The following is a 26,463-nucleotide window of genomic DNA, read 5'->3' on the forward strand; positions in this document are numbered from 1 at the left end:
GGGGCTCTTAACAATTGTTGAATAAATAACTGTTAAGTTATTTTCTAAAAGGAGATATGTTATCTGTGATGGTTAATTTCACGTGTTACCTTGGTCAGCCCAAGATACCCGGATAAGCGGCACTATTCACAATAGCCAAAACATGGAAACAACCTAAATGTCCATCAACAGATGAACGGATAAAGAAGATGTGGTATGTATATACAGTGGAATATTACTCAGCCATAAAAAAGGACGAAATAATGCCATTTGAAGCAACATGGATGCAACTAGAGATTACCATACTAAGTGAAGTAAGTCAGAAAGAGAAAGACAAATATAATACCATATGGTATCACTTATATGTGGAATCTAAAATATGGCACAAATGAGCCTATCTACAAAACAGAAACAGACTCACAGACATAGAGAACAACAGACTTGTGGTTGCCAAGGGGGAGAGGGGCGGGAGAGGGAAGGACTGGGAGTTTGGGATGAGCAGATGTAAACTATCATATATAGGATGGATAAACAACAAGGTCCTACTGTAGAGCACAGGGAACTATATTCAATATCCTGTGGTAAACCATCATGGAAAAGAAATTAAAAAAAAGAATGTCTGTATGTGTATAACTGAGTCACTTTGCTGTACAGCAGAATTTGGAACAACATTGTAAATCAGCTATACTTCAGATAAAAAAAAATTAAGTTAAAAAACATACCCAGATATTTGGTCAAACATTATTTCAGATGTTGCTGTGAAGTTATTTTTTTAAGTAGGATTAACATTTGTAGACTCAGAGCAAAGTGAGAACCCTCCATACTCTGGGCGGGCCTCATCTAATCAGATGACGGCCTGAAGAGAAAAAAGACCAACTTCCGCTTTGAGTAAGAGTTCTGCCAGCAGACTGACTCTGTGCTCAACCGCAACATCAAATCTTCCCTGGGCCTCCAGGCTGCCAGTCTATACTCTGTAGATTTTGAACTTGCCAGCTTCCATGAAGGCATGAGTCATTTCCTTAAAATAAATCTCTATATGTACATATATACACACATCCTACTGGTTCTGTTTCCCTGCAATATCCCTTAGTCTTTTCCTCTCTCAGTGAATTAGTCAATATATAAATGTAATTTACCAGGAAGTATCCTCACCCACCAAGACCCTACAGTCAACGAAGCCAGATCAGTGACACAACCCCTGACACTAGCAGTTGACCTCAACTTCTCCACTCTGGTGGAGGGATAGAGGGCATTACCTCCTCAATGTTCTGTCTCTCTTGTAATGTAAAGCCCTGCATATTTTCCCTCTAGAGAAACAGGTGCTAAGAGAACACAGAACTTGCTACAGCCATGCTGCGATGCTGTTATGTGAGAAGGCACAGGCTCACTACTGTGTTTTTTGGGGAAAATACTTGCCATGGTTATGCTGAGCCACTGATAGTATCACTTCCTCTAAATATTTCCACTCTTTACAAGTGAAGCTGTGGGTGGGGAATTTCAGAGTCACGGAACTAGTCCAAAGGTTATGAAAGGTTCACGGACACGGTACCATTTGATGATGACTATGTGCTCATTAGTCCCATATACTCTAAGGAAAAGATGAATCTAAAAATACATCAGTGGGGGCTTCCCTGGTGGCGCAGTGGTTGAGAGTCTGCCTGCCGATGCAGGGGACGCGGGTTCGTGCCCCAGTCCGGGAAGATCCCACATGCCGCGGAGCGGCTGGGCCCGTGAGCCATGGCCGCTGAGCCTGCGTGTCCGGAGCCTGTGCTCTGCAACGGGAGAGGCCACAGCAGTGAGAGGCCCGTGTACCGCAAAATAAAATAAAATAAAATAATAAATAAATAAAAAGACATCAGTGGGAAGGCGCCAGGGGAGTTTTGTATGGAATGTGGACTCTTCAGGATCTAGTAATGTGGTTAATACTCATGGTGGTCATTTGCTGATTGGGCAGAGGATGCTTTTGAAAACGAAGTTTCACACAGATCCTTGCACCAAGGGTTTATGCGGTAGGGGAAGTGGCCAGTGAGAGTGAAAGCTTTCCTTAATGTGCCCACAACCAGCACATTTCTCCACCCAGGAGTCCTTTTTATTTCTTCTTTTCCTCCATTTAAGGCCCCTTTCCTCCTTTGATGTCTTTTTCCTTTTGGCTCTCAAGTGCCTAATTCATTCACCTTTTATCCCCAGTTAAAACCTGTTTCTAACATGTTTAGAGACGTGCATGAGAGACGGAGACATTTGGGAAGCATTGTGCCTTCCTGCAATCATACTCCAAGTCTTCATCTTTGGCAATGACCTAGCACTGTCAACTGATAGAGATGATAAATACATTGTCACTTGTTTACACAGCAGAATGCTCTATAGCCTTGAAAATGAGTTGTCAGTATTTACATCGACATGGATAACCCTCCAAAACAACGTTGAGCCACAGAGCCAGTTACGGAGGAATGCATATGGTACGATTACACGTGTTTAAAGTTCCCAAACAGGCAGAAATCCACTGCATATACACATAAACTATATATAAATGAATTTATATATAAATTGCACATACACATATGCATATATGTATACATATAGGCACATGAGGCCAATCTGAAAAGTAACGGAATGTGATTAACACAAAACTTAAGACCGCAGTTCCTTTCAAGGGTTGGGAAGGTGGGCAGTGGGTACACGTGTGTTTGTTTTCTTATTTTTCCTATTATTTGGAATGTATGTACACATTACGTGTACCTCTTTGTAGTATGAAATGTTTCACGTTATTTAACAATTTTTCTAAAATGAAACTTATCTGGATTATCAACTCTCGTTTACCACCTTCCTTGGAAAGTGGAGGGAGGGCCTTGGGGGAGAACAGCTGCCTATAGAAATTAAATAGAGTTGAGTTATAGACCTCCTTTAATCAAAGCTTCTGATCTGAAGTGAATGTGAAAAGGAATGTGGATGCATTGGCATCTCTCTGCCTGTTACCTTATTTCACCTCTGCGAGTTACTCTGAACCCCCAGGGTTTGTCCTCAGGGCAGAACTACCCTGCATTGGAGCCTGGGGCTGTGTCAATTTCAGGCAGTCTTTCCCATCACTGCCTGGACATTTGGGAGCCATTGTGGTCGCAGTGAAGTTGCTTATTTTGATGACCAAAAAGCCTGCAGCACACAGGGTGGCTTGGACACTCCCTTCCGAGGACGTCCAGGCCATTCCTGGCCCTGCAGCGTTTCCATATCAAGTGTGCCGCCAGTACAATGAGTAACATGATTCTTTTCTTTAAACTGACTCACTTTTAGGGTGGTGGGGGATGGTGAATTGGGGGAAGGTGGTCAAAAGGCACAAACTTCCAGTTGTAAGATAAATAAATACTAGGGATGTCATGTGCAACATGATAAATATCATGAACACTGCTCTATGTTATATAGCAAAGTTTTTAAGAGAGTAAATCCTAAGAATTTTTGTCACAAGGAAAATATACTTTTTTCGATGTCTTTAATGTTGTATCTATATGAGATGATGAATGTTCTACTATAATAATCATTTCATGATGTATGTAAGTCAAATCATTATGTTGTACACCTTAAACTTATTCAGTGCTATATGTCAACCATATCTCAATAAAACTGGAAGAAAACAAAGAAAGAAAAATAGACACTTTTTTGAAAATTAAAGACATGTAAATTAAAAAATAAAAACCTACTTTCATGCCACTCCTGCAAATAAAAAAAACATTGCCATTGTTGTTACTAGAAGGTAGTCATTAAAAAAATAAATGCAGGAAGACGAAACCATGATACTAAATTTTAGCTAGCTACCATTGCCTGCTGATGGCTTATAGCCTGAGGTCTACTTTCTCTTTGTGCCAAAGGTAAATGGCCACAGGTCAGAGGGGTCTTTAGATCAGGCCTACGACAGAGGATCAAAGAGAGAAATGGAAAAGATTTCTCTGTATGACAATGTCTAGTGACTCAATGTGATTAAATGCCATATCTGGGTACCAAGTACCAGATCAAATTATCATATTGTGTCCCACACTTTGGAACTTTTGATCAAATGAGTTTATGGGGAGACAGAGAAGCAGAGGGAAAGTGGAGGAGGTTTGCGGTAGGATGTGTCTTCACGTGGTGTAGTTTCGTACAGGACAGGATAAGTCTAAAGGAGCTTCCCCATGCTGGTACCTGGGTCCTTTCTCCAAGTGGGACCTCACAAGGGAACGAGAAGGACCCTCCCCCCATCCCAGCGCCCTTGAGTGGATATGAGGTGTGTTGCAGGGAGGGAAGGGTGAAAAGAGGAGAGGAAAGCCATAAAGGGCACATTACCAAGCCAGCTACCACTGTGGGCAACTGAAGTACAAGTCCAGGTGGAAATTTTGAGAAAAGGTGAAAGACTGTCTTAGAGTTATTCCACTCGGGCCCAAGGAGCTGGGATATTTACAGCCCATTAGAGAGTTAATTTCTGGACATTTTCATTTGTCTTTGGGCAATTACAGTGACCCTACCTGGCCTGGAGAAAGCCTTCAGGTCATGAGAGAAAGGTGCAGGCTGTTAGAAGTCAGCCCAGTCCTGCTGAGGCCTGAAGGATGTAGGCAGGACTCTGACTGCTTCTACTATGCCCCTTCCCTGCTAGATACTTTAAAAATTGTTACCACATTTAATCCTTACCCACAGCCCTTCCCCACAGCGATTAATTTCCCCTTATTTACATATAAAGGAAGAGGCACCAGGAGTTATATCATTTGACCAAAGTCATACAGTCTGTGTTCTCCTGCACCTCTGGTTATACCTTTCTAGTCTTCTTTTTCCTTTCTTTTTTAAAAAAATATTGAGGTGAAACTCACATAATGTAAATTAGCCAATGTAAAGGGAACAATTCAGTAACAGTCAATATATCCACAGTGCTGTGCAACCACCCCTTCTATCTAGTTCCAAAACATTGGTATCACCCCCAAAAGAGGCCCCATACCCAGTAAGCAGTTGTCCCCCATATTTCCCTGCTCCCAGACCCCAATCTACATTCTGTTTCTATTGATTTACCTATTACGGACATTTCATTTAGATGGAATCATACACTTTGGGGGCCTGGTTTTTTGAGGTTCATATGTTGTAGCATGTATCAGACCTTCATTCTTCTTTTTTTTTTTTAACTTATTTTTGGCTGCTTTGGGTCTTCGTTGCTGCGTGCAGGCTTTCTCCAGTTGTGGCGAGCAGGGCCTCCTCTTCGTAGTGGTATGCGGGCTTCTCACTTGCGGAGCATGGGCTCTAGGTGTGCAGGCTTCAGTAGCTGTGGCGTGCAGGCTCAGTAATTGTGGCTCGCAGGCTCTAGAGCACAGGCTCAGTAGTTGTGGTGCATGGGCTTAGTTGCTCCGCCACATGTGGGATCCTCCTGGACCAGGCATCGAACCTGTGTTCCCTGCGTTGGCAGGTGGACTCCCAACCACTGCGCCACCAGGGAAGCCCCAGAACCTTCATTCCTTTTTGTGGCTGAATGATATTCCATCGTATGGTTATACCAGAATTTATTTATCCATTCATCTGCTGATGGACATTTAAGCTGTTTCTACTTTTTCGCGATTGTGAAATCGTGCTGGTATGAAAGCATGAGCCCCTGTTTTCAATTCTTCGGGGTATATAGCTAGGAGGGGAATTGCTGGGTCATGTGGTAATTCTGTGTTTAACTTTTCAAGAAACTACCTAGTCTTCTTAGAGAGTTCATTCTCCTCTCCCTCTATTTAAATGTTAGGATTTCTTGAGGTTCCTTCCTAAGCCACCCCCCTCATTTCTCACTTGATATTCTCTCTCAAGGATGTTTCATCCATACCCATGGCATCAATCAGCATCTATACGTTCAGGATCCCCAGGACACTGCTCTGAGTTCTAGACCAGCATGTCAACTGCCTGGCTGACATCTGCCTCTGGATGTGTTCAAGGCCCTCCAGAATCATCCATTGCAGAACGGAACTCACGCCAGGCCCGGCCATTCACCAGCTACTCTAGTCTCTGTGAGCGGCAGGCAGCGTCGACATCCACGAGGACGCCCCAGCCAGAAAACGGGGGAGCGTCTCAACACTCCCCCTGGGATCTCCTCTCCTATTTACCCCCAAGTCCTGTTGATTTTCCTTTCTTGATGACTCTTTATCTGTCTAGCTCCGCCTCTATTGCTACCACCCTTGTCTCGTCTGTACTCCCACTGATATCCTTGCTTGGCTGACTTCATCAGCCTTCTAACCAGTCTCCCTGTCAGCAGGTGTGGCCCGTCCCATCCACTCTCCACACGGTAGCAAAAGGGATTTATTAAAAATGCAGATCAGACCACGACACCCCAAGCTTCTCCACCAGTTTTAGAATAAGCAGCATCTTCACCGCTGCCTCTTTCTCTAGCCTCGTCCTGAGCCACTCTTCTCTTCCCTCTGGCCACACTGGCCTTAATTTAGCTGGACAATTCGGGTCTCCCGCCTCAGGGAGCGCCATAAGCTGCTCCCTACACCTGGCACTAGCCAGCCCTTTGCCTTATTCACGCCTGTTCTCCTCCAGTTGTCGTGGCCCCTGTGCTATGGAAACCTCGCTGACGCCCAGACAGATCAGGCTCCCCCGCGATGTGCTCTGGTCCTCATTGCACTTGGGTAATGATTAATCAACAGACTACAAGCTTTTGGGGGGCAGGGCAATGTCAGTTTTGCTCCATCTTACTTAAGTTTTGACTTAAAAGTGGCTTCCACACCGTGAATACTCACTAGAGACTTGTACAATAATTTAGTGACCTAATTCACGAGAAACGGTGGAGCTCTAACACGAAACTGAGTTCACACCCTGCCCTTTCCACTGCTCCCCTTTGCTCCATTCTTAGAACAGAAATGTCCTTAAAAATAAGCAAACTTGGGAGCAAACAGAAACAAGGAGGAAAACCGCTTGGCTGGTTCCCAGGGTTCTGTCTGGAGGATAGTTCTTCACACCCACTTCTGGGTGGGAAACCAGCTGCTGGGAGGAAGGGAGGGGCTCTCCAGGCAGGAGCTGAAAAGACCAGAGCCCCCGCCCTCACCTCTGGTCACTAGCTCCAGGACTAGCCTGCTCACCAACCTCCTGGCAGCTTGAGATAGCATCTGACCCTTCTAGAAGGGCCTTTCCTCTTTAAAGCTGTATGTATTCTTCATTTTGAAGTAATTTCAGAAAGATAAAAAGTTGCCTCAAGTCTCTTGCGGAAGAAAGGCAATCGAATGAATGAACACATTAAATGGATTAATAAATACAGAGAAAAGTAAGGGTGGAGCTGTTCGGGTGGCCCAGTGTGGACACAGAGAACAGTGTAATTTGTCCCCAACCCCTTAGAGGGGGTACTAATGACCCATTCTCTGCAGAGCCTGGACACACACAGAGTCTGATTCTCATCACTTCTTGCCCCTCCGTCATTCCCATAGAGGCTGAAAACGACATCATAAATGACTCTAATCCACCATAAATTGTAAGTGACAGCCCACACTTAGAGGTTCTGAAATAATTAGGAAAAGGAAAAGCTCAGGGTCATTTCAGGTAAGCTCTCCGGGCCCGGTAGGAAGGGGGAGGAGCGAGGCCGGTAGGAAGGGGGAGGAGCCATGTATTTTACACACCAGGAAGCACCTACCCAGGAAGATATGAAACTAGAATCACATAGGTTTTAAGTTGCACTAAAGCAGTGCCTCCGGGTCAACCTGAAGGGGGAGACTCTTTCCTCCTGAGGCCTGTTGAGTCCCTCCCAGAAGCTGCAGATAAGGGCGCCCCCAGCAGGGAACACAGCTGGTTGTCTGACACCAGCTCAGGAAGTCAGAGTCTGAGCGAACCCCCCCGCCTTCCCCTCAGGCCACAGCAAGTGTCTGGGAACTCACCCCGGGCGAACGGCTGCGGGATCCTCTGGTTGGGCCCTTGCCCTCCCTCTGGGCGGGCAGGCAGGAGGTGGTTGGCTCAGTCCTGCCTCATGGCCGTGCTTCTGTGTTGCTGCAGCCACTAGACTTGCTTCTGAAGGCAGCTGTGAGCATTTCCCCACGGAGCAACTGCACAGGCAGACTGTGAATGGTGACCTTGTGGGTGTTTTTCCTTCCGGTTGCTGTGAAGTGATGTTGTCTCAGTTCATTTCCTCTCTGTGCATCTTTTTTTTTTTTTTTTCCTCTGTCAGACCTCCTGATATGCTGAGGACCACTGGTTGTTTAGGGACAGGCGAGCCATCTAGTTCTGATCGGCACCGTTTGCTGTTTTGAGAAAGAGATCTTTAGATTAGGATCACCATGAAATTCTGTGGGATGTACTTTCTAAGTGGCACAAGCACCTTTCTAGGCTGCACTGAGGCAAAAATTAGGTTTTTCAAGACCAATCAATTTAGGATTTTGTGGTTTTATGAGCTCAGTATGTTCTAAAGAGTTCTACTATAAATTGACACGAAACATCCTTTCATTTGACAAGTATTTACTGAGCCTGTACTCTGTGTGCTGGGGGCTAGGTACCCAAACAGATCATTTCTATGTACAATGTGATATAGAAGCCTAGATTTGATTATGTGAAAGGGAAATTGAAGGGATTTCATCCCAAACCCTTGTCTTCTTCCAGCTGGGCATTTGAGTAGCAGACAAGGGGATGTACTCTGAGACTGACCACCTGGGTTTGAATCATGGCTCTACTCTTTAAACACTTTTGATCCTTCCGTGCCTCAACTTCCTCATCTGTAAAATGGGAATAATAAAAGGGCTGCTGTGAGAATTGAATGAGTTAGTATATGTATCCAAAGAGCACCTGGCACAATAAATAAGTAAACAGCATATGCGTGCTTACCATTATTATTAGTGGCAAATTATACATAACTTCAGTCCTTGGTTTTTTTTCCTTTTCTGCCCCACTTCCCACCCCTTGCTGGTGCCTAGGAAATGACTTGGGGGCATAGAGGATTGAGGGAAGAGGGAGGTGGTTTGAATGACTGATATTCCGAAATGATGTGGTGGTGACTGATGTTTCTGCTCCTGCCTGCTCCAGCCCCGAGACAAGGACAGGGCTGTCCTTGGCCTTCCCCTCATCTTTACACTCTGTTCATGTTGTCTGTTGCACTCTTGTGACTTCTGTTTTCTTGTTGTTTTGTTTAGTTTTAATTTCCTGTAATACTTCTCTGAAACTCAGATCCACACGTTATTTATTTTTAAATGTCGAGCTGGCCTGAATCATGCTAAGAAATACTCTGTCCGTAAACAGATGCTACCTTTAAACAAAGAAACAAGAACTCAGCTCAATGCCTTGTGCAATTGGGACTTTATAAATACATCAACAATAAGAAGATCTACATTAATCTTTATACATGTACATAATTAGCAAACTTCATGGTACAAATACCATTAAGGTACTCCATTTTTTTTCATTCTCTTCCCTCTCCTTAAAAAACTATTCTTGAGTACATGCTATATATCAGGAACTGGTCCAGATTTGAGGTAGAGTTATTCTAAGTTTTTATTTTATAGTGCAGAGTATTTATTCATGATAAATCAATAGAGGTAGAGGAGAAGTATAGACAGTAAATAATTTTTTCAAAATGCTCTTCTATGCATTTCCCATATCAGTTAAATACCATATCAGTAAAATATTATTTGCTTCATTAGATGTTTATGCAGTATAAATTTAAATGCTAAATTTTAGAAAAAAATATTTTACAGTTATATAGTGTAACTTGAAGATTAATGCTAGCTAGTTGTTTCCATAAGTCAATGATACCCTAGATATTCTAAAAAAAAACTAAGCTTGGGCTTCTTTTAAATAAAGTCCTTGAGTTTGGCAACTTGATTATCCTTAACTCTGTTATTTCATCTACATCCTCATGGCTTCTTTCCCCACTTTCCCCCTCATGCCTGGACCTCCCACTGCTGAGCTCTTCAGGATGGAGAGAGGGCACATCTGTCAAGGCAAACTAAGGAGCTCAGACTTTGTCCAAAGACAGATCAGATTTGTTTGCAAAAAACAAGTTAAATATTTTTCCCACTTGGAAAGATGGAAGTTTCCTACGTCTGTTTTCCTACTTACAGTCTTAGATTTCCTTCTTTTGTGTGTGTATGTGGTTTGTTTTCTTCTTTTGATTAGTGGCAGGTTATGCCACATATCAAAATTCTGACAAACCACAGATGGTTCTGACAAAAAACAAACAAGTGTAATTTGTAATCACTGTATCCAATGAAGACTGTGTTTACATTTTCATCTTTATTTACACAGTCTTCCTGACTGCTTTAATTAGTTTCTTCATGCCATCTCAGATGGCTGGAATCTCAGCACCACAGAATGGTTTATAACTACCTGTTAAGCAGTAGCCAACCTCCAGGCAGTGGTTTTGAATGTCATGGATATTTGGTCCAAGCAGGGCCAGCTGTATGAAGTGGAGGCTGAGGGGTGAAGGAGAAAGAAGTGAGGAGAATTTGAGAAGATAAAAAGTTTAAAAAGTCTATGGCCAAGTCGTGTCCGTGTGCGTGCGTGCGTGCGTGTGTGTGTGTGTGCGCGTGTGCGTGTGTGTATTTATGATTCCATTTGCTTGACTCATTTTCCTCCGCGACTGAAGACAGCATTAGCCCTGGGGAATCAGCTGCCCACGGGGGAATTTAAATGAATATGCCTGAGCGTTGGTCTGGCACGTTTCCTGAGCAGAATTGTCTAGTGTTGTAATGCATGCCTCCTCCCTTCTCGGGACTGTGAGTTGGTCTTGTGGTTTTCATTTTTGGATGAAGAAATCAGAGTTCAAAAAGCTCCAGCTCATTTGTCCATTCGGTAACTCTCGTGGACCTGCAAACTCCTCTGATCTTTCCCGCACAGTTTTGATATATCAGTTCGCAAGACTCAGGGCCTGCACTCAAGAGACTCAGAGCTTAGTTGGTAGATTATCTAGTGAGATCATGATTCCCCTTAACGGGTTCACTCATGATATTAAAAGCATTTATTGAACAAGTGCTATGATAAATCAAAAATGAATGAAAATCAGCTCCTAAGAGAAATTACAGTCTAGTAGGCATGACAAAATGAACCTTATTCACCTTCCTCTTTTGTTCTCTTGCTGCTTACAACCCTCCTGTTCTCTCTCTTGTAACAGGACGTCTTTGCCTTCCATCTCTTCTGTTCTCCCGTCCATCAACCAAGTCCTAGAGTGTCGCACCCTTACATTGCCAGAACCCCATGGAAAGCTATTCCAGTGACATGTTAATGTCGATTTCCTTGTTCTTGTTCTTCTGGGTGTTCACCCATTCCCAGCCCTAAGTGGAAGTTCAGTCTACTTTCTCTCATGCTTCAGAGCAACCCAGACTCACTGGGAAAAGTTAACAAAGGCCAAATTGTTTCCTGGCATCTCTCTCTCAATAACCTCAGCTGAGGCCCTTCTGCTGCTCAGGAATCTTCTCACTCATTTCCTACTCTCAGGTCTCAGGTCTTCTTTCCAAACTTTCCTCTCTCTCCAGAAGCCCTGAGCCCAGCCCTGAGCTCACACCATGCAGAGGTAAGATGCCGACGTGAGCTCGTTCAGCGTCCCTCATGATCTCTGCAGAATTTCACTCTGTCATCCATCCAGATCCTCACTCTCTGCTCATTCTTCAATCCTTTGAATTATAGTTTCAATCATTATCATTGGATTAATAAAAATAGCTACTTTTTTTTTTTTTTTTTGCCGTAGGCGGGCCTCTCACTGTTGTGGCCTCTCCCGCGCGGAGCACAGGCTCCGGACGCGCAGGCTCAGCGGCCATGGCTCACGGGCCCAGGCGCTCCGTGGCATGTGGGATCCTCCCGGGCCGGGGCACGAGCCCGCGTCCCCTGCATCGGCAGGCGGACTCTCAACCACTGCGCCACCAGGGAAGCCCGCTACCATTTTTGATGTTTATCATTAGGAGGAAAATGACATTTTCATAGATGAAACCATTCTTCTAGCTCACAGAATAGCTGTTTGAAGAAACATGGGTTCCAAGAAGAGCTAAAGGCAGGAAGACTGAATTCTTTTTAAGACAGAACTGACGACAAACATAAAGGGTTCTGATTTATTGGAGGCATTCGTTGCATTTAAGCATCCGGCAAACACCAAGCACTGATTTCTCCATTACTTATATCTCGATCACCTATCCCTCTACTAAATGATAACCACCTTTGACTTCCCAAAGAATAATTAGCAAAATCTTGTCAGTGTTGATTTCACCATAATTTTTAAATTAATTTTTAAAATATACAACTAGTAAATTTATATGGTAAAAAAACTAACGTTGAAGGTAAAATTAAAGTGCTTTCCAACCATCAACCCTAATTTCAGGTCTCGCCTCTGCTTTGCCCAAAGGGAACCCCTGCTACCTGTTTGGTATGTATTCTTCGAGGACATCTGCTAGGCATTTACACGAATATACGTAACCACCGTCAATTTGCAACATGCACATGTGCAACCTTGCCCTTGAGCGCGCTCTTGTGCACAAACAGAACACAAGACTGAAACCATCACATTATGCTCGGTTTCTGAGGGAACTGTACAAACTGATGTTCTGGTTTCACATGAAATAGGAACTTGAAAGCAACATCTTATTCATAAGAATACACAAAATAAAATTACACTGTTGTTTTCGATGGTTGAAGAGATTAGACTCCTCCATCTATCTGACTTTTGACCATTTGTTTTCTAAATATACAAAAATGTGGATTTACATCCAACTGGTTTGCCCCTGAGTAGAGATTCCCAGATCAAATACCAAAGGTTGATTAGTCATTTGATAAGGTGATTTTTCTGGATTTTCCTTTATGCCTACACAATCACTTAACCAAAAAATCAAGTCAAATCATGCCTCTCTCGAGGTAGGTTTGCTGCCCTGACAGTGACCCAGTCCCAGGGAGGGACTGCCAAGTATCATGATAATTTACAGCCCCTTTTTGCTCTGCCATGGCTGGTTCTTTAGCCTTCCTTTCCCTTGAGCACATCCTCCTCCTGATTCTCAGAGCAGCCTCCATTTCACAAGCCCATATTGACAGATTCCTACTCTAAAGACTTAGAAATATTTTTTTACTGATTCCTGGTACTTAAAGCCCCAGCACACTTGTTCCCTTTAGTTTTGATATAAGTATTTTACTCTAAGACAATAGAAATTCTAAAAAGAAATCCAACTTATCCCTCCTCTATTTTCACCACAACTTTTCCTATTGTATAAGCGAAAAGCCCTGTGCCCACAGGTTCACGGAAACCCTAATACTTAGTGCCTTAATTCTATTCACTCTTCTTCTTACTCTGCCTCCTTCCTTTCATGCTCAGCTTTCCTGAAAGAGTTGTTTCGTCTACACTGTGTGCTCCCACTGCCACACCTTCCACTCCCTTCTTCCTCACTGCGTTCCCTCCATCTTGACCTCTAGCTCTCACCCCCAGCTCTGCATGCAGTAGTCCCTGTTAATGTCACCCATGGCATCCTAGATGGTGAAACCAAAAGACATCACAATGGCTTTCCTCTGTTGCATTTAAAATGACCAATCACTTCTTTCCTCTCAGACCCCTCTTTCTTTCTCTGGGGGATCCCGTTCAGCTCAGTTCACTTCCTTCACAGTTCACTACATCCCCCCGCTTATTGCTACCCATGTTCCACCACTGGACCTCACATATTTTCACTCTACTTCTCCCTCTGGATGGGCTCCTCTACTCCCATTTAGGTCTGGGGCAAGTCTTTTCCTCCTGACTCTCCACTAATGTCATTATCATCCCTTCAGTCTCTGTCTTAGTCAGTTCTAGCTGCTTTAACGAAATTCCATGGGCTGGATGGTTCAAACAACCAAACATTTATTTTTCACAGTTCTGGAGGCAAGAAGTCTGAAACCAAGGGTGCCAACACAGTTGGGTTTTGGTGAGGGTCCTCTTCCTGGTTTGTAAATGGCTCTCTTTTTGCTGTATCCTCACATGGGGGAGAGAGATGATCCTTCTTTGTCTCTTCTTATAAGGACACTAATCCCATTCATGAGGGCTCCATCCTCATGACCTACTTACCTCCCCAACGTCGATCTCCTAATGCCATCACATTGGGGATTAGGCTTCAACATAAGAATCTGGGGGGGACATAAACGTTTAGTCCATGGCAGTCTCTCTGCCCTAAAACATTACAAACATCTCCTTGCTTCTTAAATCTAACCTGTCACCAAATCCTGTTATTTAAAAAATTAAATCTTAAATCTTGTTGACCAATTCCATACATGCCCACTGCTGATACCTTAGTTTAGTTTCATTGCTTGGACTGTCACAACAATTTCTAACTGTGACAGGGCACAAGGTGGGTCCTCAGGAGACATTAGTTGAATGAGCATCTCCACAATACTAGATGTTCTCATAGAAAATTTCAAATCTTCTCATGTCACTGTCTGCTTAAAAACTTCCACCAACTCCCTGTTGCCTACAAAACAAAGTGAGATGACTTAGATGGTGAATCGAGATCCATGCTCTCTTCTTCGATTCTCTCCTGCTTATCCACACCTAGAGTTCTCCTCACCTTCCCATCACCATGTACTGCTCACTCTTCCCTAGTATTTCATGTCTTCTCATGATTTGGGGATTGTAAAGCCTGTTCCCCTAATTAGAATGCCATTCCTTCTTCTCTTTCTGGCGACATGCTTCAAGACTGCACTCCCCTGGACAGAGAATCTTTTCCCCCTTTCACTGTCACCAAAACTCCTATTATTGTGCTCGTCACATAGTATCATAATAGTGTGTCTGTTTCCTTGGACTTCAAGGCTCCAGATGGCAAGGAACTGTTGCTTATTCATTTTGTTTAGACCAAACTAAACATTTTACAAAGTGGTCTGTAGAGGTCTTGTATCAAAATCACCCACAAGGTGGTTAAATACAGATCCCCAGGTCCCACCCTTGAATTGCTGAATCAGTTTCTCTGGGGAGTGGAACCCTCCCAGCTAATTCTTATGCACATGAACATTTGGGGACACAGTTACAACATCCAACAAACATTTGATGAATAAAGACACGATGAAAAGTGCTAAGGTCTCTACTCCTGAAAATCTGCTCTATTTCCTTCATTCCTCTGGGGTGTAGTTTGGCTGGAGACAGGTCCAGGGAACTTGGCTCTGCCGCAGGTCAAAGTGACCTAATGGGAAACAGCTTTGCGTTATTCTCTAATCAGGTCATGCAAAGCACCTATTGTCCTGTCTAAATGCGAAATTAGGTTTAGGGCCATTCAAAGCCTTGAAGATGGTTGGTCGTGATAAGAGCTAACAAATTCTTGCTCAAGTGAGAACTGGTATTTCGGGCATGCTCTGCAATTTTAACTCACCAAAGCCAAGTTCTTAACCTTAAGTGGTTCAGAAGTACCTTCAAAGGAGTCTCACTGTCTCATTTGCTGTGCTTATCACCAGTATTGGTAACTCTAATATCAGTTAATAGTCCTCCCCTATTGACATTGGGTAGCTGTGAATGAGCCTAAGAGTTTTTAGACTTTGGGTGAGGCTGATGGACTTGTGAAGCCACAGGGTCTCTAAAATGTCCTTCTAAAATTTCTTCAGTAGACTTTTGAACTCCATCAACATGACCTTGAGCTCTGTCACAGTGCACCATACCAGGCCTAACAAAGACTAAAAAACGTGCAGTATCTAAATGACCTCAGGACTACACAAAGTACCTTCAAGAAATGTTTGTTGGACTTATTATTTACCAAATAAATCTTACCAAAAGTACACATAACCACTTCTTTATTACACAAGTAACATATACTCATTGTTGAAACCAGAAAAAGTAAGGAATTCAAAAAGACGACATAACCAATATTACATTGGAATGTGTATTCGTTTAAATGTTTTCCTATATATATGTAGAGTGATATTATAGTGGATTAGTTTACTATTGTTGCAGTAACAAGTTACCACAGAATTAATGGCTTAAGACAAAAGACATTTATCATCTTACAGTTCTGTAGGTTAGAAGTCCCACACAGTCTCCTGGGCTAGTTAGTGTGTAGGCGTGGCTGCATTCTTTTGGAGGGGCTAGGGGAGAGTCTGTTTCCTTGCCTTCTTCTCTTCTAGAGGTTGCCCATATTCCTTGGCTACTGGCCTCTTCTTTCATCCTCAAAGTCAGTAATGTTGAACCTCTATGACTGCTCCTCTATAGTTATATCTCCCCCAACCTCAGCTGGGAAAAGTTCTCCTATTTGATTTTAAGGACCCATGTGACTAGCTTGGACTCTCATGGATAATATAGGAGCCCAATTCAAGGTCTCTAACTTCATCACACTTGCAAAATCCCTTTTGCCATGTAAAGTGACATATTCTTAGATTCCTAGAATTAGGACATGGACATGCTGGGGTCATTATTCTGCCTATCGCAGGTAGAGATTGAACCTCTAATGTTCACGGAGGTTAAGTGACTTACCCAAGATCACAAAGTTTGTAAATATTGAACCTAGTAGTTAAGTTCTTTCAGATTGCAAGAGCTTGACCCAATCAGATTCTCAGCAAATGGAGATTTATGATGAAGGCACGTAAGGGACAACGGTAGGCAGTTGGCATAAAGGCAGGACCGAGCCTCCCAGGAACTGGCACTTCATCCTCAGTCCACAGACCCCAGGATCTTGCTGACTCTCAGCAGCGGCCACCCTCAGCACCAAACGAGGCCACTGCCTCTTTCTTAATACTTCTCATACCCTTTTTAGCTCCCTCCAATGTCCCGCTTAGCTTCTTAATCTTAAATTCTACTGATTCATGGCTTTAGCCCATGGTCTCCTCTCCATGAGTCTCTTGGTTTTTGAACCCTTCTGTCACATATATTTTTCTCTCTGTGTCACCTTCATACTTCTTAAGAGAAAGGATCTGATAGAGTCCATTGGCCACGACAGGCCACTGGACACCCCTGTCCTATAGAGGACTCCTACTGGATTATCTCATTGGCTGCTGGTCAGCCTACGGATGGCCATCTTCAAAAACAACTGCCCCTTCCTGGTTCCATCAGCCAGGATCAGGGGGTCAAATGTGATGATCTGTTTGTAGGAAATCATTTAGGGTCCCTTCCCTCAGAATAGGGCCATGAGCAAGTGGGCACAAAGAGACTCTTCTCCAAAGCCTCGGCCAGAACGTCTTCCCCACGCACCCCTGCATACACTGCAGCTGAACCATATCTGGGAACCACAACTGGAATAATCTAGCTGAATGAAAGAGTATAAGCAGGGGCTGAACAAGAGGAAGAGACATTGCCCAGAACTAATACTGAATATGGACATTTTGAAAACGATTTAGGTAATTGTTTTCAGTACTTTAAGGCCCTAATTGCTGATCTTCAACAAAAAGGCCACACAGGCTTATGAAAGTTCTAAAATTATATCGTATTTATCAGTCACCAGGACCTCAACTTGCTTCCACAAACCACATAGGGCCTTGTGAAATGAGGCTTTGGAAAGGGGACCCTGATGTTTCTAAATTTTCACCCATTTGTTTCTCTATCTGCATTTGCTCTGAAAGGGGAAAGTGGCCTCATTAATTTGGAAAGAATGAGTCTAAACATGTTTCAGAAGGAGAAAAACTCTCTTGGGCATGCTGAAGCCCGTACCCCCTGCCCCCTCCCGCCCTTCCTGATAGAAGAATGTTGCCATAAAACTTTCATCTGATATTTCCCACAAAAATGTGAGCTGTGGTCGCAGCTCAAAGATGCCAACACAAATCTTGAACACAGCCACCTCCTGACTGAAAACACAATCTAGGCTGTTCTTTAGTCTGGACCTTGGTAACCAGGGACACAAATTGATTTTAAATTTCAACTAATTACATGGGAGGAAATGGCCGTCTGATAGACAGAGGTCTTAACACAAATATTTCTCCCTGGTGACAGAGTACTGAGATGCTGCCATGTTACACACAACCAGGGTTTTTTCCAGGTGGTGTTGTGCTCTTTTTCTCTCCTCCTCTTGTGCTTTTAGAGAGAACGCCAATGGCATGCTGTCACCTCAATTTTCTATACCGTGTAATAATTCATTGAATTCATTCATCTTTACTCTGAAATACGCAACATTCTTCATGCTGGCAATCAAAACATTTTTTTTTGAGCAATTACCACTGTGTTAGGAGCTGGGAATAAACCAGTGGGTAAAAATATACATAGTATATTGTGTATATTGGATGCTTTGGCTACAAATAATGTGAAAATAGAACTTAAAGTGGCTTGAACAATAAATACCTGTTGCCTCACCAGGCAAGAAGTCTGGGGGTAGATCAATGAATATCTTCATGTCAGTTTTATTCTCAGGTGGTTGGTTCCCTCACAGTTGCAAAGTGGCTGCAATAGCTTTAGGTAGTACCTTCTCAACCACATCCAAATGCAAATAAAGACATAAATAAACAAAGCCAAAATGAAGACACTCCCCAGCAGAAATGCCCTCACGTCCTAGGAGGCAGAACTGCATCACAAGCCTGTCCCTGAGCTGATCAACAGCAAGACAAATGAAATGGTCATAATTTGCTTAGACTAGTCAAATTTTGGCCCTGGAATTAGGAAAGGGCTCAGTCTTTGCTGAAGCACAGGGTTACCCCATACACAAAGAAAATCCAGTTCTGTCAGCAGGAAGATAGGATTAGCTATTGGATAAGAAACCAGCACGTCCACCTCTGTGGAACTTCCAGATGACATAGGAAGGACGGGACAAACACTCCCCAACATACAGGTTTTTCATAAGGAGTCCAAAAGACAGAGGTTCCAGTATCCGTTAGTAGTTACAAGATCTTGGCTTAGCCTCCTGGAACCTCAATTTCTGAATATGTAAAATGGGAAATCATACCTATCTCACTGGGTTGCTCTGAGGATCAAATATATTAGTACTTGCAAAATACCTAGCACTGTGCCTGGCCCATGGGAATTGCCCCAAACATGCCATTTCCTTCTTCAAGGCCCTCAGGCTGCTCAAGTCTAAATGGCTGGATAACTGACAAGTCAATGAGCCTATATTCTGATTGATAAACACTGGGATATTAGGATTTACAGAGGCTTCCTGGGGGAGGTATTACTATCACAGTTGCCAGGAACCAGTAAGGTCCCCAAAATGCTGTAGCTACCTCCAATGGGTCCTTTCCATTTCTTCCTATTACTTTATCTTTCTGCAGCCTTGCTACTCTTGTCAATCCCCTTTCCTTTGGAACTCTATCTTCTCTTGTGTTCTGTGATGATTTTATCTGGGTTTACCGCCTTCCTCTCTAGCATCTCCTTTCCATGCTCCCTTAAAAGGTCCTCTTTATGGTTTTCCCCAGAACTGTGTTCTTCAACCCTGCTGCAATCTCACCTGTCGATCCCCGACGTGAGATTTCATCCTTTCTTATAGCCTCAATTCCTAGTTATACATTTACAACACATATTAGACATTCAATACACATTTCTTTCATCCATTTTTAGTCAATCATGTATTCAACAAGTATTTATTGAAGGCCTGGTACTATATGCCCATTACTGTTCTTCAGTAAGATAGATAGAGATATAGCAATAAACAAAACAGACCACACCCTGCTCTTGCGAACTTACATACTAATGAAGAGACAGATAATGAATAAGCAAACATTTCCTGTTAGAGATGAAGTAAGTGCCGTAGAAAATATCATGATGGGTACGTGGGGAAGGAAGGTCAGGAGGGAGAGACAGCTCCTTTACAGGGTGCCTAGGAATGCTTCTTTGATAAGACATTTACACACAGACCTGAAAGGTGTGAGTGACCAAGACGTGAGGCATGGCAGCGGGAACAAAGAACACAAGTGCCCTGCAGTGGGATCGAACTTGGCATCATCAAGAAACCCTCAGGGGGCTAGAATGAAGTGATCCAGGGGAAAGAGGAAGGAAACAGATCAGGGGGCAGTGGGGAGGGTTTCACAGGCAATGTCAGGGCTTTGGCCTCGCCTTTGAGGGAAATGGAGAGCCACGGGTTTTTGTTTTTGTTTTTTTTTATTTTTAAAATTTATTTCTGGCTGCGTTGGGTCTTTGTTGCTGTGCTCGGGCTTTCTCTAGTTGCGGCGAGCAGAGGCCACTCCTCGTTGCGGTGCGTGGCTTCTCATTGCGGTGGCTTCTCTTGCTGTGGAGCATGGGCTCTAGGGCACACGGGCTTCGGTAGTTGTAGCACGCGAGCTCAGTAGTTGTGGCACACGGGCTTAGTTGCTCCACGGCATGTGGGATCTTCCCAGACCAGGGCTCGAACCCGTGTCCCCTGCATTGGCAGGCGGATTCTTAACCACTGCACCACCAGGGAAGCCCGAGCCACTGGATTTTAAGAAGAGTGATAGGATCTGACTTACACCCTTAGAGGATCACTCTGGTGTCTCTGTTAAGAAGAGACCCTGAAGGCCAGAGCAGAGGCAGGAATTTCTGTTAGGAGACAACTGCAATAATCAAAGCAAGAGACGATGAGGGCTTGGATCAGGGTGGTAGCAATGCAGTGTTGAGAAATGGATGAATTTTGGCTCTAATTTGAGGTGAGATCAATAGGATTTTCTGTTAGATGTGGGAGTGAAGGAAAGAAACCAAGGTTAAGCCCAAAGGTTTGGGCTCTGGCAAGTGGAAGGAGGCGTGGTCATTTTCAGGGATAAGGAAGGCTGTGGGGGACCTGGTGGGGAGGGGAGAGTTAGATTTGGGGCAGGCTAAGTTCTACATGGATCTTAGACCCTGTGTAGCTGTTGAGAAGGAAGTAGGATATATGAATGTGGACACCAGGGGAGAGGTCTGGAGATAGACCCTTGGGAGTCACTAGCATGTAGGGTGACATTTGAAGCAGTGACACTGGGTGACATCACCAAGGGTGTGTGTTCGAAAAAGGGAAGCAAACTGATGAGTGAGCGTTGGGCATGTGACATGGAGAGGCTGGGAGAGGACAGTCACCAGGAGAGGAGACTGAGAAGTGGCCTAAGGACCGCCGCCAGTGCATGGTGCCCTGAAAGGTCAGCAAAGAGTGTCCAGGGGGACATGAAGTGTGTCAACTGCTGAAAGGGGAAGTACGACGGGGGCTGAGAACTGCCCGATGGATTTGGGGATGCGGAGGCCACCGATGACCTTGACAAAGCAGTTTCAGTTGTGGGTGGGAGGCAATGGGAGAAGTTGGAGGCTGCAGTGTAGACAACTTCTCCAAGAGCTTTGCTGTAAAGCAGAAGAATGGGGTGATAATGGAAAGACGGTAGAGGGTCGAGGGAGGCTTTTTTTTTTTTTGGTTTGGTTTTATTGATAGGAGATTTAATATGCTCGAATAATAGACAATCTAATAGGAAAATTTTTATGACACAGGGGAGAGAGGAGTGAATTGTTGGAGTGAGGCCCTTGAAAAGGGTAAGGGGATGGGATATAGGAAATAGTGGAGAGGTTGGCTTCTGTCAAGAGTTTAGTTAAACTACTCCGTGGCATTTCTGCCTCAGCGCTCATGTTGTTTGGCCAAGTGACCTGCAGGGGCCTTAAACGGACACCAGCCCCTCATACCAGCCAATGGCCTAAAGAATAGCCCACAGAGTCACAAGCAAATGTAAGTTCCTGATATGACTTCCCCAGCAGCCCTTGTGATCAAACAGGCTCCCCTGTCTCCCAGGGCCTTCCCTTTGTGCGCCCCTTAGATAAGACCCCATGGAGCTTAGCAAAACCACACTCATTTTGGTTTGAATTGACCAATCTGGCCTTAGCCTGGGAAACCCAAGGCACTCCCCCCATGACCCTAATAAAGGCACATGTCCCAGGACCTGTCACTCTCACAGCCTGTACCCTGTCTTGACCTCCCCTCATGGCCCCTGGTGGCCTGCCCAGTACTTCCTCCAGAACCAATGAGTAATGAACCTATTTCAATGTTTCTTGTGGTCTTTTGTTGAACATCATTCACCATCTCACACCCTGTGCTTTCCTTAACAAATGCTAACAAAGTTGTTAACAGCTTCTCCTGAAGAGGAAGGGCAGACTACAGGTATGGGGGTGTGAGTGGGTGCATGACCGCTGCTGACCCTTCTATTTTTTCCTGTGAAATAGAAAATAAGGTTATCAGCCAGGACTGAAGTCTGGGGAGGAGGTGATGGAGGTTTAAGGAGAAAGGATAGGATGTGAGATAGTCATCTTGAAGAGTGAATGAATTAGGGAAATGTGGTAGGGTCACTGAATCAACACTGGCTACTGCGTGTTGGCTCCCATATCTATTTTTGAACACTGGTGTCGCTCCTGATCTCCAAACTCATATATCCAGCTATCTACTGGTATTTGTCCCCTGGCTTTCTCGTGGGAAAATTAAAGCCATTCTCTCTCTGCCCACCTCCAGCCAATCCTCCTACGCTCCCTATTTCAGTGACTGTCACTCCCATGCCCCCCGCCCCCCGTTTCCAAAGCAGAATAATAAAGCCTTTGAATAACTCATAAACTAGTGTAGGAAAATATTTCTTATTTTCTGAGGTTGAGAACACTGGAAGAGAATCACGTTTTGGAAGGACCATTATTAGCTCAGTCTGAACATTATCGACTCGAGATATCAGTGAGAGATCCAATTGGAAGTGGTGAGGAGTTCAGCTGACACACATTGGGTGGCTGACTGATTATTCCTTTAGTAATAAGGCCACAGTTCACCTGGGGCTCCTGCTAAAATGCAGATGGTAGATTTAATGCTAAGCTTCAGAGTCTGTAGTTCTAAGAAATTTCCAGATGATGCCAACAATACAGGTTCATAAACCTCACTTTGAGGGGTAAAGGGTAGGAGAAAGAAACCCATGCAGATCATTTCAATTTAATGTGTTCAGAGTTATAATAAAAAGGGAACTACATGGACATAGTTCAGCATAAGAATTAGGCAAAACCATGGAGACTGTTAACTGGCAGGCCAAGGAATGTGTTCTCAGTTCTGAGAAGTATGGAGAACCATGGAAGGATCTGAACAGAGCATAACATGGTTCTATTGCAAAATGCTCATTGAAGGTCAACCATGTGTCAATTGCTACTTCAACAGTGGTGATAACGCTGTGAACAGGGAAACCGGGGGTCTTGCATCCTGGAGGGGTTAGGGAGCTCATAGTAAGCAAACAAATAAATAAACAAGGACATTTTAGACTGTAGAAGTGCTGTAAAGAAAATAAAAAGGATTCACGTGATTGAGCCTGGGGGGACTGCTCTAGTGGGAGTAGTTGTTGAGCCAAGAGGTAACCACGCAGTGGAACCAGTCAGTCCTGCAAGCATGGGGGAAAAGCATTCTGGGCAGAAGGAACAGCAAGGTGGTAGCCTTGAGGCAGGAGTGAGCACTGAGGCAGGAGGATCAATCAAGTCAGAGTGACTGGAGCCTAGCGAACAAAGGGAAGTGGTATGAGATGGGGTAGGGAAGATGAGCAGGGGCCAGGTCATGTGAGGGCTTTGAAAGCTGCGCTAAAGAGTTTGCATTTCATTTTAATGTGGGAATGAAATAATCCAATTTTTAAAAGATCATTTTTGCTACTCTGTGAAGATTGTATTGTCCGTATGTTTGTTAGGTCTGGTGGAACATGGATTCCTTGGACGTGCTCAGAACTGTACTTTAGAAAGATGAATCTGTCAACAACTTATAAAATAGCTCAGAGAACAGAAGCTCTTCAGAAATGTGCACAATTGAGAGTTAAGGACGCACAAACTGGGGAAATCAGACTCACACTTCCAAATGAGGCTACAGGAAGCGAGATGAGAGATTCAAATAGTACTCAACGCTCTTAAGCTAGTACTTTCTCATTAACCCCCTCGTTTAATCCTCTCTATAACCCCACAATGTTGGTTACAAAAATCAGTTTCTGAGGTTTTAACCCAGACCTATTGAAAAAGAAATCCAAGGGCATCTGGTTGTCAGTACATAAATGCTTCAGGTGATTTTAAATTCAGGGGAGGTTGATTTGCTGCATCTCCACCTCCTTCTGTCTAAACGAATGAAGGTGGTTACCATTTCATAAGCACCAATCGCTCTCTCTAACCCTTCCTGCTTTTCTTTAAACTCTGCTGATTAACTTACAACCTAAGTGGTGAGATTTCAGGATTCCAGGATGAATCCACAATGAAAATACCAACGATTAAGCTTCTGGAGCTTGCCAAAGAAGTCTCTGCTCCTTGCTGGGGTTGGTGTGAATCTTTGCTGGGGTTTTAAAAGAAAAACCTTGACGTAATGCTCTCAGTTGCAGTCCTCATTTGTATTTTAATGTAAATGAGTTTCAGATCCTTCTTGAGAGAAAATTTTGTCTGGGAAACTATGGACAGTTCTGTGCCCAGAGTTGGGGGCGAAAGGCTTGGGGAGTAGAATGGGGAAGGGGAAAGGGGAAGGAGGTGGCACAGGGCACTCAACTTCACTTCCTTCCCGCGTTTGCGTGGAGCCAGGAAACAACCACCCATCTCCTTCCTGAGCCCAAGGGCTCTTAGATTGTTTGCTGAAGAAGAAAAAATAATCTGGTTTTATAACTTTGCATTAGCTGTGCTCGTTTAGATTCTCATGTGAACCATGCATCTGGATGGTTACCTTAAAATATGCATTTCTTTAAAAAGAAAACCCTGATCTGCATTTTGACCACTTTCCCTTGGTGTTGCTGCTGGGCTGTGTTCAGCCATCTCCAAACCAGAAAAGGTCTCGTGGGCACAGGGAAGCTCCAAGGTAGGGCAGGGAGAACTGCACACTTGACAGTCAACTTCACAGAAACAGGGAGATGACAAAAGTGGAAGGAAGGAAAGTCATCACTTACTGAGTGCCAACTGTGTGCCCGGGTCTGCTTGGACACATCTCGCGAAGGTTCTCTCAGGGCCTCCTCATTTCCTCTGGTTCTCCTCGGAATCTCCAGTATTAGAGATGAGCCCAAATGGTGAACACACCTCCTGCCAAGTCATTTATATGAGTGTTAGTAATAACTAATATTTATCAAGCATATAATACACGCCAGGCGCTTTACAGTGTTCCTTCATTTACTCTCAACATCTTAGGAGATGCTTCTCATTCATATATTCATTTCCAGATAAAATAACTGAACCCTAGAGATTCTACGTGACTTATCCAAAATCAACGGTGCTGTGATTCAAACCCACGCCACCAGATTCTTAAGATCACATGTTTAGTTGTTATGGGATATCACCTTTCACTGAGACAGTAAAGTCATCAAATTATACCTGCTCTGGGTATAACTTGCCCGTAGGTTTATCTTTGAGGTCTTTAGGTCCCTTAATTTTTGTCTCCTTTTTCTCCCTAAAGGCATCCTCTCATCACTTAAGGTACCTACAGCCCTCCTATATTGTATACCTCACTACAGTACCACCTCTTTTCTGAAAAAATTACCTAGTATAATTCACTCATTCACACTGATGCTATCTATGCCTTCTAGGCATAAGTGCATTAAAAATTTTTTTATCTCTAACCATAAAGAGGGTTTTTTGTGTTTTTTTTTTTTCTGAGAATTTTCAGCTATCAACTCAGGGATAAAGGATCCGTTTGTCTCTACTATGGTCTGGGGATGTCTTCGGCTGGTGACTGGTTGGAATATCTAGGTGTAAGAACTTCCTCTCAAGGGTTTCCTGCTTATCTGGAGAGGGTGAGCTCCAGAACCAGTCACAGGAGGTGTGTTCTCTGAGTGATGTGAGGTATAGGAACAGGTGTCCTGGCCTCATTAACTCCGGGAACTGTGATTCTGAGACACTGAGCCTACTCTGCCTGAGCATTCATTTATTCATTCATTCATCAAGGAAGCATGGTCACTTCGAATGGCACCGGGGATGCTCTGATAACCCAGACATTGTTCCTGTTGCCACAGAGTTCACAATGCAGAGTAGGAGACAGACATTAAGTAAGAAACGTCAATGAAAAATGGGCATATTTCATCTCCCATTGGTCCTTTTCCTTCCTCTTCCTTTCTTACTCCATTGACATTATAATTTTTCTCCCATCCTTTTGCCCCAAGGCTCCCAGATGTCATGTATCTAGAACCTTCCTTCCACCCTTGTGCCCAATATCCCATCTTGGACTTTTCTATCTCACTTTTGCCTAGTGGGTGATTATTCCATTTGGTCCGCTCACTGCCAGCCAAAAAACCCATGGCTTGTGACCCATTTTGATCTGCCATGAGTCTTTTTGTCATTTTAAACACACAAAATTAGGAACAGTGTCAAGAACAGGGAATAGTTGATGGTCATCTTCAGAGTGTCCATTAATTAATTCATTTAGCAAGCATTACATAGCTGGTATCTGCCAGGAATTGAGGTATATGGATGGAAAGGAAAACACATCTTCTGCATAGTAAAAAAATATATAAATTTCCAAAGGAAAGGACCCCCATCTGTCTTCTTCATGACCCTGTCCCCAATATTTAACTCCTTAGCACAAGGTGGGAACGCAATAAATATCTGCGAAGCAAAAGAATGAATTCATATTTTGGCTGAAAAGACAGATATATAAAGAACTGTAATAAGGTAGGATGACCATTCATTCAATAAATATTGCTTGAATATCTCTAAGTGTTACATAATATGTCAAACAAGACAGATGCTGTCCTTGCCCTTATGAACCTTACAGTTAAAAAATTGCACAAATAAGTATTGGAGTTATGATAAGT

At 43.7% G+C, this 26,463-nt stretch overlaps 1 protein-coding gene and 1 long non-coding RNA gene across 2 annotated transcripts in view; both read right to left on the bottom strand.

Moving 5' to 3' along the window:
* The window catches only part of NEDD9 (neural precursor cell expressed, developmentally down-regulated 9), a 187,318-nt gene extending 179,219 nt beyond the window's left edge, over positions 1-8,099 (bottom strand). The window contains exon 1 of the mRNA XM_060023642.1: positions 7,824-8,099. The gene's annotated coding sequence lies outside the window, so the exon portion shown is untranslated. The remainder of the gene's footprint in view (positions 1-7,823) is intronic.
* A 5,746-nt stretch (positions 8,100-13,845) lies between these two features.
* LOC132432829 (uncharacterized) overlaps positions 13,846-26,463 on the bottom strand; it is a 101,498-nt gene continuing 88,880 nt past the window's right edge. The window contains exons 4-5 of the long non-coding RNA XR_009521001.1: positions 24,610-24,739; positions 13,846-13,998 (exon numbers count right to left, since the gene is read on the bottom strand). This is a non-coding gene — a long non-coding RNA (uncharacterized lncRNA). The remainder of the gene's footprint in view (positions 13,999-24,609; positions 24,740-26,463) is intronic.

Source organism: Delphinus delphis, chromosome 10, assembly GCF_949987515.2.
Source record: "Delphinus delphis chromosome 10, mDelDel1.2, whole genome shotgun sequence".
NCBI classification, from domain to species: Eukaryota; Metazoa; Chordata; class Mammalia; order Artiodactyla; family Delphinidae; genus Delphinus; species Delphinus delphis.